The sequence below is a fragment of the Cannabis sativa genome, chromosome 7, assembly GCF_029168945.1.
Source record: "Cannabis sativa cultivar Pink pepper isolate KNU-18-1 chromosome 7, ASM2916894v1, whole genome shotgun sequence".
Taxonomy (NCBI): domain Eukaryota; kingdom Viridiplantae; phylum Streptophyta; class Magnoliopsida; order Rosales; family Cannabaceae; genus Cannabis; species Cannabis sativa.
The window spans coordinates 41,569,354-41,587,307 of NC_083607.1; the positions used below are offsets into that span (position 1 = coordinate 41,569,354).

Consider the following 17,954-nt stretch of genomic DNA (forward strand, 5'->3'; position numbering starts at 1 on the left):
ACTAACTACAAAAGCCATGATTTCCCGAGGATCGAACGCTCCAGGCCTAACCGCCCCGACATGTACAATCTTCATCTGCTCATCCTCACGGTTCCTCAGCTTTGGCCTTGCCCTTACCTACACATAAACATAGCACTATGAGTCGACAGACTCAGTAAGAAAAGCATAAATCATATAACATACATATATCCCGGGTTATGATCAGACGCCCATACCCCTGACCACAACCCTAATCCACGTGTCGCACACGGTGCTGAGTCTCGAACGTTCGTACGACGGTACTTTGGACATAGTAACAGCCTATACTCGGTACACTATTCATACTCTCGCCGAACCCATGTGTTACTGTATCAGCCTATACTCGGTATGTCAGTCATACTGTGAGCATACCGATGTGATACGGTCAAATCGTACAATACCATTGACCATAATATCAGCCTATACTCGGTACGCTAGTCATACTCTAGCTGTACCGATGTGATACTGTCGGATGGTACGAAGCCAACATACATATCTAATGTAATCTAACAGGCTTCCTAACATGCACGCTAAACATGTAAATACATAGGCATACTGTTATACTAATCTTACCTTGATTCCGAATTCAGGTGTGTCGGTCAACCTAAGTGGAACTATTTGCTCGGCAAATTACAGGCTCCTAAATCACATTAATCACAACACTGATAAGTGACACGCTAAATCACTTCCCGGGGACTTAAACTGTAAACTAAGAGTTTCCCTATCGATAAATAACATGGCAATACCCTAATTAACACAAAAAATGGGAAAACTAGGGTTCCCAACTTTGTCCCCAACCGGTAAACCGGTTCCCCAACTGGAATTCCGGTTCTGGGAAAAATTCCTGGAAGCCAACCGGTAGACCGGTTCCTACAGGCCTCCCTGAACCAGAATTCCGGTTCAGTGCAAGAAAAGTTCAAAATTTCATAACTCATGCAATTCAAACCAAACTCTCCAGACCTGCTAATTAGACCCCAAGGAACATATTCCAAGTGATAAAACAAAGCTTCATACACAGAAATGAATTTCACCATTAAAGGTTCAAGATTGAGTTCAAAATTCAAAACTTGACTAACCCTTCACACAGCCTCTAATTCATGCATTTATCCACATAAAAACTCAAAACTAAGCCTCTGAATATAACAACAAACAACTACAGCAACTACAGCAAGCTTAATAACATTTCACTCATAAAACTAAAGTTTGAGTTCAAAACTCCATACTTGCTTAAAATCAACTAACATTAATCAAAACCTGTTCTAATCCACTCAATTAAACATATTTAAGCTTTAGAAAACAACAATAAATAATAACAACAGCCACAGCCACAAAATCATCAAACATGCAACAATTCATTTTTCTTAAACTTTAAGAAAACAAAGAGAAGCTTGATCAAAGATTACCTCAACTTGAATTACTCTAAGATTTGATGAAAACTTGCTGAATTGATGAACCAAAACAAACCCTCGCAGCCCTAGGATTTTCGAGAGAGAGAAATAGAGTTTGAGAGAGGAAGAAATGAGGCTTTTTCCTTTTTTTTTGTTTTTTTGAAAAATGAAGAGATAACATACCTTTTTACTTCAATTAATTTTAGCAAAACTTAGTTAATAAAAACTAAAAATAAAATGCCACTAAGTCTACTAAATGACAAAATACAAATTTTTTTTATTACGTCAGTTCAAAATTGACACATAAATTACTGAAATATTTTTTTTTCACCTATTACGTCGGTTATAAAATGAAGCATAAATGTAGAAAACGGGAAATTAAAAATTTTCATGCTATTTTTCCCACCTGCATTATCAAATTTCAGAATGATAATCAAAGCAGATAATTCTTGTACATTAACCCGCTCAAAAAACACAAATTAATCATCTACTGATATTGACAAGACACTGCATACAGGACAAGACACTGCATTTTCATACTCACCATAAAACAAGGCACAATCGTATTGACAAACGTCAATTTGCTCATAGCCCAAGCCCACCTCACAAAGAAGCTTCCTTGTTTGGTAATAATTCATTGGACAATGATTACCCTCGGGCAATATCTCTCTCAAAAACTCCAAAAGATCGTCGAATGATTTATCTGTCCATTTGTTAAGCACTTTGAGATTCATCAACTTCACCATCACACTTAAGATAATTTTTTTTACAATTATTACACATAGGCTTACGAAGTGACTCAAACAATGCATCATACTTGTCATCCACGTTAAATGGAGATTCATCATTGAAGTCACTAGTAGGACCAATGTCAAAATACTTACTACCAATATCATCATGAAGACCTGCATCCAAATCATCATGATTTGAATCTTCAACATTATCCTCGGTATCAAATAATCCTTCATCTTCCACTTCCTCTATTTGCTCACCATGGTGATACCACCTTGTGTAACTACTAAGAAATCCATGAATGATCAAATGCAATTTTATCACATGCATGTATTGTGATTTTTTATTCACGCATCGACAACAAGGGCACAACACCATCCCATTAGAGTCCATAGAATGTCTTGCAACACTAATGAATTCATTCATTCCAGCAGCATATTCTGCTGAAAGTTTATTTGGTATGTTTATCCAATGACGATCCATGAAGCAACAATATGGCGTCCCTCTGGTAGAGTTGATGATGAACTCAAGAAGAGAGAGTGGGAGATTGATTTGGGGGAAGTGAAATGTACAAGAAAAGGATAAAATGGATGAGGAAATACATTTAAATTATGGTGTGACTTCTTTTGATTTGAGGTTTCTATAACAATCTAACTGAGAAATAAAAAAAACTAAATAAAAGGTTCAACTACTTATTCTGTATAAAAATTAAAAAGACAAATTAAATTAGGCTACATAGAGCGGTAACAACAAACAAACCATAAAAACTACACAACAAATAAAATAAAACTATACCTATTGGATACATAAAATCTAGTTATAAAGATCTACATATAGATTTCTAAACAGCTATATCATCAAGTATAATCTATTGCTTTTCATTTTAGGATTTAAATTAAGTATGTATAGATAGCATGCATGAATATAATATGCCAAAACAAATAAACACATATTTTGATAATTTATTTTATCTTCCATATTTCCATAAATGTGTCAATTGAATTTTATTGTATTTTCAAGTAACCAAGAAAGAGAAGAAAGAAAAATTAAAAACTTTAAAAATCCTTCATAAACAGCCAAGAATCACATTTCATAAAGAAAATAATAATAAGATGAGAAAAAAGAAGCCAAGAATTACCTAAACACGTAAAGCAGTAATAAAAAACTGTTGGAATTTATTTTACCAGGATCTTAGATCTACTCACAAGTATGTTTATTAACATCCTAAATAAGAACTTTCTAAAACGATGAAATAAACACATATAAAGTTTAGGAAACCTTACATTGGGTGCAGCGGAATAATATGACTCCTTCCGTTCAGATATCTAGCCCTTGATTCCTTTCTGTAGCAGAGCATTATCAATATCTGAACCTGGATCTCTTTCTCTGAATCTTTGATGCTGAAACTCCTTCTTGCTGAAAGTCTTTCTTCACGATCTTCCTCACTATGATTGAGGTATTGCTTGATGTGTGTGGGCACTACTCTAATCACTAAAGATTTCGAAATTCAAAGGAAGAAGAAAGAAGAATTGGTAGCTAAAGATAGGGAAAGAGAAGGCTCAGGTTTTTCTCTGAAGGAAAAATAGAAAATTTAAGTGTAAATTTCCTGAAGCCTTCACTATCTATTTATAGCATTCCACTAGGGTTAGGTTTGAATTATTTGGCATTAAAATAATGAAAATATCAGTTTAAATTGCCTATAAAAGTGGCTGGCCATGCTTAGTGGATTTGGGCCTCACTTTTTGCAATTTTGCAGTTTTATCTTTTCTGCATCTGATTTTCTCAAAAATGCCAATTTTCTAATTCAACCATTTAAATGCCAATTCTAACTATTTAATAACTATAAATAATTATTAAATAATATTGTCATTTATCATATTTATTAATTGAACCATACAAAGTATCATAATTAACAAATATGCCCCTATAAACTCTTTCTTTACAATTTCGCCCTTACTTAGTGAAAATTTCACAAATAGACATAGTCTAATTTGAGAATTATAATTGATTAATCAAAACCAATTACATGAGTCTTACAAGCAATATTATCTCAACTAGTGGGGGGACCATGGGTCTATATAACTGAGCTTCCAATAAGTAGATCAAGAATTTATTACTAAAATTCACTAACTTATTAATTCTTCGTTGAATCCACGCATAGAACTTAGAATTGCACTCTCAGTTATATAGAATGCTCTATATGTTCCACCATATAGACACATCATTAGTTATCCATTGTTATAATCCTAATGTGATCAATGATCCTCTATATGAATGATCTACACTGTAAAGGGATTAAATTACCGTTACACCCTACAATGTATTTATTCCTTAAAACACTTGACCCCGTATAAATGATATTTCAGCTTATGTGAAATGAGTACTCCACCATTTATGTTCGTTTGGTCAAGCTCGAAGGAGATCATCCTTTGCTTACTATTCGCCAGATAGAAGCTATAGATTCCATGTTTATGCTAGCGCTCCCACTCAATTGCACTACCGTGTTCCCAAAATGTACGTATCACCCTGACCTAAAAGTAGGCTTAACTAACAAATCAAAGAACACGAATAGCCTCTCGAGATTGAGCCTAATCATATCAGGATTAAGATCATTTGATCTAGGATCAACTAGGTGATATTGACTTGAATAGGTATTACGGTAAGTTTAATAAATCTAAGTCAAAGTTCAATATCGGTCCCTTCCGATGCATACTCCATGCATCCAACCTGAGCTTTACTTTAACCAATGCTCTGGAAAGAACATAGCACTTCTCCAAATGCAAGTAAACTCTGTTGTAGATTATCATATCAGTAAAACCCTATGTCTGATAAATCTAGGAAACTTTATTCACATAGTCATGTTTACTTTCCAATGTGTTGACGGCACAATAAACAGGATCAAGTATGTGAAAAGGGTTTCAGATGAATTTATACATTATGTACATATAATCATGAAATAAATCATGTGAACCATGCAACATTAAATGTTATTTCTGATCTATATTAATAAGTAAATCTGATTATATTGAAATGAGTTTTATTTAGGGCATAAAACCCAACAAACTCCCACTTGCACTAATATAAAACAAAAAGTACGTTTCAAATAATCTCAACACCTTGATATACAAATCAAGTGTAGTAGTAGTAAACTCCTCGTAATAGGATCTGAAAGGTTGAATTAACCACAACCTTTTCTCCACTATTACTCTTCCTTAATCACAAAATCATTGATAATGTGAAATTCCTCTCTATATGTCTACTCTCTTGGGATACTGGATTCTATATCTTTGGCAACTACTTTTGGTTAATCAGGAAATTAACACTAGTAGTTTAAGGCAATTTGGAATGATGCCAAAGATGTATAGAACTTTCCTTAGACTGAATAAGTACCTTTCCTGCAGCTTTAACATTCAGTCTCTCTCTGGTAGACCTAGAGACTTCAGATAGGTTTTTACACTTCTCCAAAATCACTATTCCACCTCCAGAGTAACCACCATCTTATCAGAAAGATTTTCTAGCACTAAGGCAAATTTCGAAATCTGGTATGGTGTAGTCTAAGAGTTTTAAACACACTCTTATAGACTAACATATAGTTCCTCTTCTTAATCTTAGGATTTACTTGATTGTCTTCCAATGTTCTTCTCTTGGATTAATCTGATACCTACTCATTACTCCCACTCAACAGCAGGTGTCTGGTCTAAGGCATACAAAAGCATATCTAAGACCTCTCACTGTTGATATAAGAAATTCTTTCATGGCTTTATCTTTTCTGGAATAGTTAAGACTTTTCCTTAGATAAATAAAATCTATACCTAAGAAGTTGTGAAGCTTCTATAGATTGCCATTAGAAAGAAAATGCTTCAGCATCTTACTAAAGTAAGTTGCTTGCATTAGAGTAAGTAATTACCAGGTATACCACAAGCCATAGGTTTAGATAAACTCAAACCTATAATACTAGGAACAAGAAGTTTTGTTAAGTCCATAGAATAGACTTATAAACGAAAATTTCCTTTTATGTCCTTATAATAGAAAACTTTAGGTTACTCCATGTGAATGGATTAAACCACAGTTCTATTGGCGTTCTTCTTAGTTTCTTATCTCGACAATCCATTACTTGTTTAAACTCACAATGGATTTTAATCACTAGTGTCTCCCAAGTCATAAGAAGGTGAGTTCCTAGAAACTCTCCCACTACGACAAGGTACCGTGAATTATGTCGAAGAAAAACTAAATGGTATTGATCTCTTCTGTTGTGACAAGACAACAGAGGTAGTGGGATCATCATATGTTATATAAGATGATAGAACACTTTTGGAATCAAGAATTAAATATCTCCTTTATTTGCTACTTGTTTTTCAGACTTAGTCATTTTCTTAGAAAAGTAGTATTTGTTTGAACAAACACTTTCTTATCTATTGACAATGGGATGGTCCACCCCTAATCACTTAGAATAGCTAACAAACCATGGTTAACAGTTCTAGCTTTTCTTAAGATTTTGATTAGGTCATCCATGAATCTAGTAATGATTTACATTAAGTATACAACCATTACATCATTCTGAAATTGTATTACCATAGAAGGAATTAGGCAACGACTAGTAACTAATCATCAATATGCAACTCGAAATTTACGGGAGGTAAGTTTGGATATAATTCAAAAATCAAATTAATGATCTTTGAACTGCATATCTACTAACTATTTCTCCACCCCTATCAGTTCGCAAGATCTTTAACCACTTACCTTAATGGTTTTAACCATTGCTAGAAATTAATGAAATTTTTAAACATTTCAAATTTCTTTGCTTAAGGTATAATCTCGAGTTATCGTTTTAAGAATACAACGAAAAACTCATATCCACTCCTGAATGTACATCCATCTGCGAATGAGATGAACTACTTTCAGTGGATATAGGCATATTAACTCTTTGCAGAGATTGATCTTGTCAAATCCACTATGAACAAGATACAAATGCCATAGATTAAAAAAAATGTGGTAGTGTCTTTTGATGACTTAGGTTTATTTACATCAAAGAGTTCTTAGAATACTTCAAGTGGATCCTGGTCACAAAATACCTAACTCACATTCCATACAGTTTTAATCCATTAATAAAAGATGGATATTAAACACTTGAGAAAGTGTAACTGTATTGTATTCTGGAATTAGAAATTTAAGAAAATTTCTATTTGGAATCTAAAATTAAAGTCAAAGACTTAAATTTATACCAAATATAATGAGTAATTCTATCTTGGACCAGCACTACTAATACAAACTCTAAGTCAGATTTGCCCATACAAGTAGGAGATTTCTAAGATTGAGGATTTATATCAATTGGGAATAGAATTTCGGGATTATAATCATATGCGTCATATAAAATGACATGAAATGATTTATAGACCATTCATCCAATGATATGTTTTGAAAGCTAATTCGAAATGAATAAGCTAAGAGGAATTAGGATAATTTCGTTTAAAATAAGAATCCAACGATGCTTCGATTAGCGAAAGTCAAAGTAATCTTATTTATATAATCTTCTTGTTTCATATCGTAAAAATACTAGTCTAAGGTGTCATCAATTGATGAACAGCTAGATGTCGCATGTACAATATTTATCTTTCGAAATCTAACACTATTATGTATGTCTAATGGTGAAAATCCACTAGGGATTTATCTCATTAGATAAACAAGCCAAGTTAGACCAACAATGAAGATTCGAAATTAAACTACAACTTAATAACAGAAAATAACATGGTTCAATATAAATTCATACACAATTCAGAAATTATAAGCATATAGCAAGTAGGAATGACAAGTGAAAATACTAAAACTTACAATCCTAAATAATTTCCAAGGTTTTCAACAACCGATACGGTGTCCGGTAGGCGAGAGTCAAAGCATCATTTATTGAATAGAGTTGTCAGCTCATCTAAAATAGAAACCATTCTAGCAACCTTTTATTCGATCAAAATAAGAATCCAACGTTGTCCCGGTAGGCGAGAGTCAAGGTTATTCTCATTTTATGAGCTTCCACCATTGTTTCATGTTTCATAAGTTTATCTCTAAGTAGTCACCGTAGGGGAGAGTCTAATAGAGACGAAAACTTACAAAACACTTATCAAATGAAATCTTACGGTGTTAAATGCGTTCAACGAATAACCATCCATAGGGGGACGAAGTCTAGCGTCTCGAGGTTATATTGAAAACATTTAACTTTTGTAAGACCAACAATGGAGATCGAATATCTTAATAATAATCAAGCCCATTATTTAAAGTGAGTTGTATTTTCTTTGATTCTCCTTATTTAATTTATTTATTTTAAATATATATTTATTTAAAATTTCCAATTTAGAATGAAAAATTCTAAATATAAATTTTAATTTAATATTTATAAATTTTACTTAGATGGATATGAAAATAACATGAATTATTTCCATCTTAGTAATAATTTCCAATAAATATTTAGAAAAATATTCAATTTAAGTTGTTACAAAATTAATTTAAATTAATTTACAACTCAAATTTAATTTTCTATAAATATATATTGCATTTCGAAAAATTAAAGTATCTAAGAATACAATTTTCGAAAATGCATGTTAAAATAAAAAATTAATCCTGGAAAAATTATTTTAATTTAATGTTGGCCCAAAATTAATTAATAAAATTAATTTACAACAAAAAATATAATTTTCCTATTTAATTAAATATATAAGAAAAATTTCAAATATTTAAGTATGATGATGAAAATCAACTTAAATATTAATTTTCTATTTAATTAAATACACTAGAAAAATACTTCAAGCAAAAATATCATCTATCTAGATTTTCCTTTGACTAATTAATTCAATTTCTAATAATATACTTTAATTCAATTTATTTTAAATTAATCAATAAATGAAAAAATCATTGATTTAAGTTGATCCAAGAATTAATTAAAATAAATAATTAATTTACAACTTAATCTATTTTTCAAGATAAAATTCGAAATTCTAGCATTTAAGAAATGCAATTTCGAAAATTGATTAATAAAATAAAGAAAAAATATATTTTGAAAATTATTTAAATTTAGTTGAAAAATTAAATTTCAACTAAAAAAAAATTCTATTTAATTAATTGTCATGAAAAAGAAATATTTAAGTATGATGATAAAAATCAACTTAGATATTTAATTTTCAAATTAATTAAATGTATTAAATTCAAGAAATAAATAATTAAGTGTAGAGAAGGCTTAATTATTAATCTCTAGTTTAATACTAGGAAAAATATACTTAAAATAAATTGTACCAAAATTAATTATTTAAATAATTAATTTCACAATTTATAATATTTTCCTATTTAATATTAGAAATAATAAGTAGTCTAGAAATAACTATCTAGAAAATATCTTATTTAACTAAGTATCTTTTCCACAAAATTTGAAAAAATATCTAATTTAAGTTGTTATTAGAAAAAATCTAGAACTTAAATATTTTTCAAATTTAAATTTAATTAAATATCAAAAATTAAGTTGTAACCACTTAATTTGAAAATATTCCATTTTAAGTTAATATTCGAAAAGATATTAACTTAAAAAATATCTAAAGAATCTTAATAATCAATGCCTAAAATTTCTCAACTTAATTTTGAAATTTGAAATTCAAAAGATATTCAGATTTAAGTTGGTTAGTTGAAGATAACTAAATATCAACTTAAATAGGAATATTTAATGAAAAATTTAAATTAAGTTCCAGAAAGAATCTAGATGGTTATAATTCTATATTTAATTAAATACAAGAAAATACATATAGTTTAGCTTAGAATAAAGAATTCTTTAAACTATAATTTTCTTAAATTAATTTCAAAATAAATGAAATTAATTATGTTGCTAATCAATTTTATTAGGTTAAACTAGTGTAATTAACCTAGTACAGTTGTTCAAATCAGGCAAATGGGCCTTCACAATTGGGGTGGTTTGTGTGAGGGGGTGCTGGGTTCAGTATGTCGTACCCATTTCTATGGCTCCCAACTCTCACACAAGGCCCAAAAGAGAGGAATTTAACCTTAATAAGAACAACTGTTATTAATTGAATAAGCCCAAAAACTAAATGGGCCTTAATAAATTCTATCAAGAACTATGAAAATTTATTTTAGCAACAGCAACCTATATGCATCTATAATCAAATTAAACACATAGGCTCACACAGACACACTTTGGATGGGTCCTATCATGTTGCTAGGTCATACACAGATGAAAGAAGATTGTAAATTATACCTGTTACAAATTATTATCTTGACCAAGGGAGCCATCAGATCATTAGATCTGGCAAAAGGTAACCATGGCTATTTGCAATCAAGTAATAATAGGTTTTTAAAACTTACAAACAAGTTAAAACTCATACTCCTGCAACAAGGTTAGCTGGATAGTTGGATGTAGGATTTATTTAATTTTAAATTAAATATTTAATTTCAAAAATAATTAATTAAATAATAAAAAAAATTTCGAAAATTTTAAAAGAATTTGAAAAAATTCGAAAATTTAAAAAAATTAAATTTAAAATTAAACCTACAATTTTGAAAAATTAGGTTTCAACCAACCTAAATATCATTTCAAAAATTTGCTAACTACTTTTAAAAATTAAATGTTATTTTAAAAATAAAAATTAAATAAAAATTAGAAAAGATAAATGAAATATCTTTTCAGATTTTAAATTTAATTTAAATAAATAAAATAACAAAATTTAAAAGTTAGCAAAATATCTTACATCTATTTAAAATTACATGATTATAAATATCTTATTTTAAATTTAAATAAGGACAAAATATCTAAAAAGATTTAAAAAAAATCTTAAAAGATAAGATATAATTAAAAATATCTTAAAAGATAAGATATTTTAAAAAATATCTTAAAATTTTTTATAAATATCTTATAAAATCTGACCTTAAATTTAAAAAAAATAAGATATAATCAAATTTAAAAATAAGATAGATTTTTAAGCAAGAAGATAGATACTAATTTTATTCAAATTCAAATTACACTAATATCTTGAATTAAATTTAAAAAATATTAAATTAATTCAAAATGATAATTAGAATTGAATTAGGAATAGTAATAGTATAAATACAAAACTATACCAAAAATTGGAAGTTAATTCCATGAAAAAGCATGAAAAATCGAAGAAAAACAAAAAAAATTCGAAACTGTACGGACAGATTTGCGATCGCAGGAAAAAATTAGCACAGCACAGCCCCGATTTTTTTAAATCTTCAAAAAATCATAACTAATTCAAATAAAATCCAAATTAAGTTCTGTAAAAGGCTAACTTGCTTAATTTTTTCCATACTATCCAATAAAAATAATTCCAGAGATAAAATCGCAATTATTTTTCAGGAAAATTTCACAAACATCAATCAATCATCAAATAACACTCAATACAACATGATATCATCCAAAGAACATACAAACAATCGTTTTAAAGTCCAAATTTCTTGCAAGTAAATCAATTACCATGGCTCTGATACCAGTTGTTGGAATTTATTTTACCAGGATCTTAGATCTACTCACAAGTATGTTTATTAACATCCTAAATAAGAACTTTCTAAAACGATGAAATAAACACATATAAAGTTTAGGAAACCTTACATTGGGTGCAGCGGAATAATATGACTCCTTCCGTTCAGATATCTAGCCCTTGATTCCTTTCTGTAGCAGAGCATTATCAATATCTGAACCTGGATCTCTTTCTCTGAATCTTTGATGCTGAAACTCCTTCTTGCTGAAAGTCTTTCTTCACGATCTTCCTCACTATGATTGAGGTATTGCTTGATGTGTGTGGGCACTACTCTAATCACTAAAGATTTCGAAATTCAAAGGAAGAAGAAAGAAGAATTGGTAGCTAAAGATAGGGAAAGAGAAGGCTCAGGTTTTTCTCTGAAGGAAAAATAGAAAATTTAAGTGTAAATTTCCTGAAGCCTTCACTATCTATTTATAGCATTCCACTAGGGTTAGGTTTGAATTATTTGGCATTAAAATAATGAAAATATCAGTTTAAATTGCCTATAAAAGTGGCTGGCCATGCTTAGTGGATTTGGGCCTCACTTTTTGCAATTTTGCAGTTTTATCTTTTCTGCATCTAATTTTCTCAAAAATGCCAATTTTCTAATTCAACCATTTAAATGCCAATTCTAACTATTTAATAACTATAAATAATTATTAAATAATATTGTCATTTATCATATTTATTAATTGAACCATACAAAGTATCATAATTAACAAATATGCCCCTATAAACTCTTTCTTTACAATTTCGCCCTTACTTAGTGAAAATTTCACAAATAGACATAGTCTAATTTGAGAATTATAATTGATTAATCAAAACCAATTACATGAGTCTTACAAGCAATATTATCTCAACTAGTGGGGGGACCATGGGTCTATATAACTGAGCTTCCAATAAGTAGATCAAGAATTTATTACTAAAATTCACTAACTTATTAATTCTTCGTTGAATCCACACATAGAACTTAGAATTGCACTCTCAGTTATATAGAATGCTCTATATGTTCCACCATATAGACACATCATTAGTTATCCATTGTTATAATCCTAATGTGATCAATGATCCTCTATATGAATGATCTACACTGTAAAGGGATTAAATTACCGTTACACCCTACAATGTATTTATTCCTTAAAACACTTGACCCCGTATAAATGATATTTCAGCTTATGTGAAATGAGTACTCCACCATTTATGTTCGTTTGGTCAAGCTCGAAGGAGATCATCCTTTGCTTACTATTCGCCAGATAGAAGCTATAGATTCCATGTTTATGCTAGCGCTCCCACTCAATTGCACTACCGTGTTCCCAAAATGTACGTATCACCCTGACCTAAAAGTAGGCTTAACTAACAAATCAAAGAACACGAATAGCCTCTCGAGATTGAGCCTAATCATATCAGGATTAAGATCATTTGATCTAGGATCAACTAGGTGATATTGACTTGAATAGGTATTACGGTAAGTTTAATAAATCTAAGTCAAAGTTCAATATCGGTCCCTTCCGATGCATACTCCATGCATCCAACCTGAGCTTTACTTTAACCAATGCTCTGGAAAGAACATAGCACTTCTCCAAATGCAAGTAAACTCTGTTGTAGATTATCATATCAGTAAAACCCTATGTCTGATAAATCTAGGAAACTTTATTCACATAGTCATGTTTACTTTCCAATGTGTTGACGGCACAATAAACAAGATCAAGTATGTGAAAAGGGTTTCAGATGAATTTATACATTATGTACATATAATCATGAAATAAATCATGTGAACCATGCAACATTAAATGTTATTTCTGATCTATATTAATAAGTAAATCTGATTATATTGAAATGAGTTTTATTTAGGGCATAAAACCCAACAAAAACTACTAGTTATCTTTCACTGTTTAGCCAAACAAGGGTCTTGAAAGAATTTTGAAAGGGTCTTGAGTTACGTTTAATATTTTGTTCTCCCTGTGACAATGTACTTTAACTTAATATTTCCAAATCATTAAGAATTATAACACATGTAGAAAAAGGTATATAAATAATGAATTAAAGAACAATCGTCATTTATAATAGTATATACTATATACACATACATTTAGATAAAAGACTAAATATACATAAGTCAATATATTAGAAAGTAAAAAACAAGACATTCTATTGTCTTGAAATATGTAACCTCATTTTTAATTCTCTATAAATAATTGCTGCTAGGGACTACGAATGTCAATGGGGCGGGTCGGATCTGATCCAGATCATATACGGATCTGCCCCGCCCCGCCCCGCTGGATCAGATACTCGGATCGGATGTGATCCGACCCGCCTTATACGGATCGGATCTGATCCGACCCAACTTTTTTTTTAAATAAAAAAATATATTTTATATCTAAATTTATATTTTTTTCCCCAAAATTTATTTGTTTAAGAACTAATAATGCATTATTTTTTTTCTTATATATTTTTATTTTATTTGTCAAAATCAATAAAAAAAAATATATCAAATTCTTATCACATAAAAATATAATATTACTATTGAAAAATTAATTTACCAAATTTTAGAAATTCCACTAATATAATCATCAATAATAATGTAGTATTATGATTACATGAAATAAATCTCCTCTAAAAAAATACATGAAATTAACTATAAACTTTTTACATGCTGTTCTTCTAGTCTTCAAGATTTACTGTGTACGGCTCCTACAAAAAAATATAGTGATATTTTTCTTATCAATTTTTAAAATTAAAAAAAAAAATGGTTATAGAACACATATTTTTTAAAAACAAAAAATTACTTTTATTTTTATGATTAAAAAATTAAAAAAAAAATAAAAATATTAGCAAATGCCCCTTAAATAATTAAATATTTAAGAGTCAAATAATAGTATTAATTACTCATTATTATAATATTTAATTAATTAGTATTTTTATTTGATAAACAAAAATTAAATATTATTCTTATTAATTAATAATATGTTTATATTAAACTTAAATTATTGTTGCATACATATATAAAAGTGATATAATATAAAAGTGTAAATTATTGTACAAATTAATATATTTAACAGTGCCTATATATAAATCGATCTATTGTGTATAATATTTGTTACTTTACTTTCCTATTATAACCTTATATTTAAGATTTTCGAAGAAGGTAGGGAATTTTGCAAATAATAATAATTATTATAATCAAATAATTAAAATATAGAATGGCCAGTATGCATATATATTTTTATTTTTATATATATATGTACGCATATATATAAGAATTAAATTGAGAGAGTAATTAATTAAAATAATAATATATAGTGTGGTCTATGGGTAGATCATATATGTCTAATGGTGGTATTCCACTGGCCTTACACTTTAAAAAAATATATTAAAAAGTAAAAATCTTTTTTTTTTTAAAAAAAAAAAATATATATATATATTTAAAACGGATCGGGTCAGATCCGATCCGTAAAAAAATTAAGCGGGGCGGGTCGGATCTGATCCAAGATCCAATAACTATCTGAATGTTTCGGATCAGTAATGATCCGTCGGATCGGATCACTGATCCGATCCGAATGAATGGATCTTTTTGCCATGCCTACCAGGGACCACCAAGTAACAAAGAATGCAATTTTTTTTTTTATTTTCATTTCAATCTGTTAGTAATGTAACTTTAAGTAATTTCACAATGAAGATTTAATGCCAAGCCTAAAGATCATATAAAAAATTTGATACATCAACGCTTGATGAATTTTGGAGCTCAAATTTAAATAATTGGCACCTTCCACTAGTTGGTAGACTTAACACATCAACCAGTACCAAAGAATTTTTAATCTTCACAAATTAATCACTATCCAAAAGAAAATAAGTTTATGAAAGGTCCCATAATTTATTATTATGATTAAAGCAAAGCAACCTAGACACTAACATATAGTTTAAAAAATAATGATATAATTTTCACTATGTAGAGCTCGGTAATAGTAATGAGAAAATAACAACTGCAATAGTATAAATTTGAATCAAAACAAAAGTGAGCCTTAAATATATATAGGTTTTTTTGTAAATGATTGACTTTTACATATATATATATAGTGTAATGTACATCCCAATATCCCAATATCAATCACTACTACAATATTAGCCTTTAGAGGCAGTTTTTTCAACTCTATTTATAAAAAGGGAAGCTAAAGGGTGTGAAAATACCCGCTATGTTGGAAATTGACATTTAGAGGCGGTTTTTTGATAAAAACCGTAGGTATAAAATTGTATTATACCATTTAGAGGCGGTTGGAAATTATTATTTTTTTTTTTTTCTGAACTACCCTATGGCGTCGGTTCCTGTATAGGAACCGACGGCATAGGGTACACAGTCTTCTGACACGTGTACCCTATGCCGTCGGTTCCTATGAAGGAACCGACGCCATAGGGTCGATCAGAGTATATCTCTTTGCTCGACCTTCCTTCTTCCTCCCCACTTCACTCAGCAACCCAGTAAAACCAGAGACCCCATTTTCTCAGCCAAAACCCTCGCCTCCACCACCTTCTCCCCACCCTATCTCCCTCATTTCTCAACCATTTCAGCCCATTTTTTTTTTTAAAATCCTCCATTTTCGATACTTAATAACATACACCTAAAAAGTTTTGATTTTTTAGCCTCTAAAAGTGTCATCCGAACCCAAATAGTAAATTTTGGGTGTGAAATCCGGCCACCCATTTTTGTTGAGAAATTGTTCAATCTCAACCTCGTTTAAGGTATAAATATTGCTTCTATTCTTATTGTATTATGTATATTGTTTTATTTTTTGTTTTTGTAAATTATTATTTGAGTTTTTTTATTTTATTAGTAATATTATTGTGTTTTATGTGTATAGTGTCGGGATTTTTTACGGTGGTCGTCGGATTGCGGTTATTAGGTAATAATTTATACCACAATGTATAGTATATATATGTATTTGTATATTTTATTGAATATTTGTATATAATGTGTGTATATAGTGTGTGTATATTTTTTATGAAAATAAATTTTGTAATTGTATTTTATATATTTTTTGCAATATATATTTATTGTGAATAAAATGACATTGGAGGGATTTCATTAGTTTCAAAAAAAAAATTAGTTTAGAAATAAAAATTTCAAAATGGAATTAGTGTGTGATATAATTTTATTTTTTTGAGATAATAGTGTGAGATATAATTGATTATATATATGTATGTATAATTTAGTAACTAAGTAACTTGTTACAATTTTGTATAACTAGTTATAAGTTATGACGCAAAAAATTTTGTAATTTCGTTGTATTTCTTTATATTATAGGGGTTCGGCATAATTTTGTGTGTAGCGTATTTGGGCTTGCAATTATAGGTATATACTTTTACTAACTTTTTCTTAATATATAATTAATTATCAATGCATGTTAGTTGAGTTTGAATATCTTAAATATTCATCCGTAGTGAAGTAGGTTCTGCGAATACATGTACTACGGTCGGATGGGTGGATTAATTTTGTATTGTTTATCTGTTTTGTTTGTTATTTTAGGCACTTGTAAAATTTTTGGGAACGTCCAATTACAGTAGTTATCCGCCGAAATTTCGGTAGAATTAGGATAAATCTTACTAAAACCATTCATAATATAGTTAATTATAACATAGTAATAAGAAGTTAGGTCACATAAAAAATAATAATATTCACATTTATGAAAACTTTTTAATTTTACCAACATTCTAATCAACTAAACAACCTAATAACATGAACTAATGTAAAACGAAAATTTGAGTAATTTTTAGATTAATATGAATAAATTGTGTGAGAGACTTAGTTAGTTACATTGTGTAATTAGTAACTAGATATAATTAGTTACTAAATAAATTAACAAAATAAACATATAAAATCCTTCTTTTTTTATTTTTTTTTCTTTCATTTGAGAGGTTCAATGTGGATTTTTATTTTTCAAAGAAAATAAAGAGCAAAAGTTAATTAAAAGGGGAAAATATTAGTTAATACCTTTATTGCTTTACCAAAAATTTTTCCCCTCAATTTTATTTATTAAAAATATTTAACATTTTAATAACATTCTAATCAACAAAACAACCTAATAATATGAACTAATCTAAAACGAGAATTTAAGTAATTTATAAATTAATATGAATAAATTGTGAGAAACTTAGTTAGTTACATTGTGTAATTAGTAACTAGCTATAAGTAGTTACTAAATACTGAATTTTTTTGGATAGGATTTTTGTTATGGATAAATCATGGATGCGTGAGGAGAGAGACACACTGCGATTTCAAGTAGGGTTCGATGCATTTTTA

The 17,954-nt window shown here is 29.2% G+C and overlaps 1 long non-coding RNA gene across 1 annotated transcript; it reads left to right on the forward strand.

The window, feature by feature from the left end:
• Positions 1-15,779: 15,779 nt before the first annotated feature.
• On the forward strand, positions 15,780-16,742 carry LOC133029214 (uncharacterized). Its single transcript, XR_009683367.1, has 2 exons — positions 15,780-16,396; positions 16,516-16,742. It is a non-coding gene; the product is annotated as an uncharacterized LOC133029214 (long non-coding RNA).
• Positions 16,743-17,954: the final 1,212 nt, after the last annotated feature.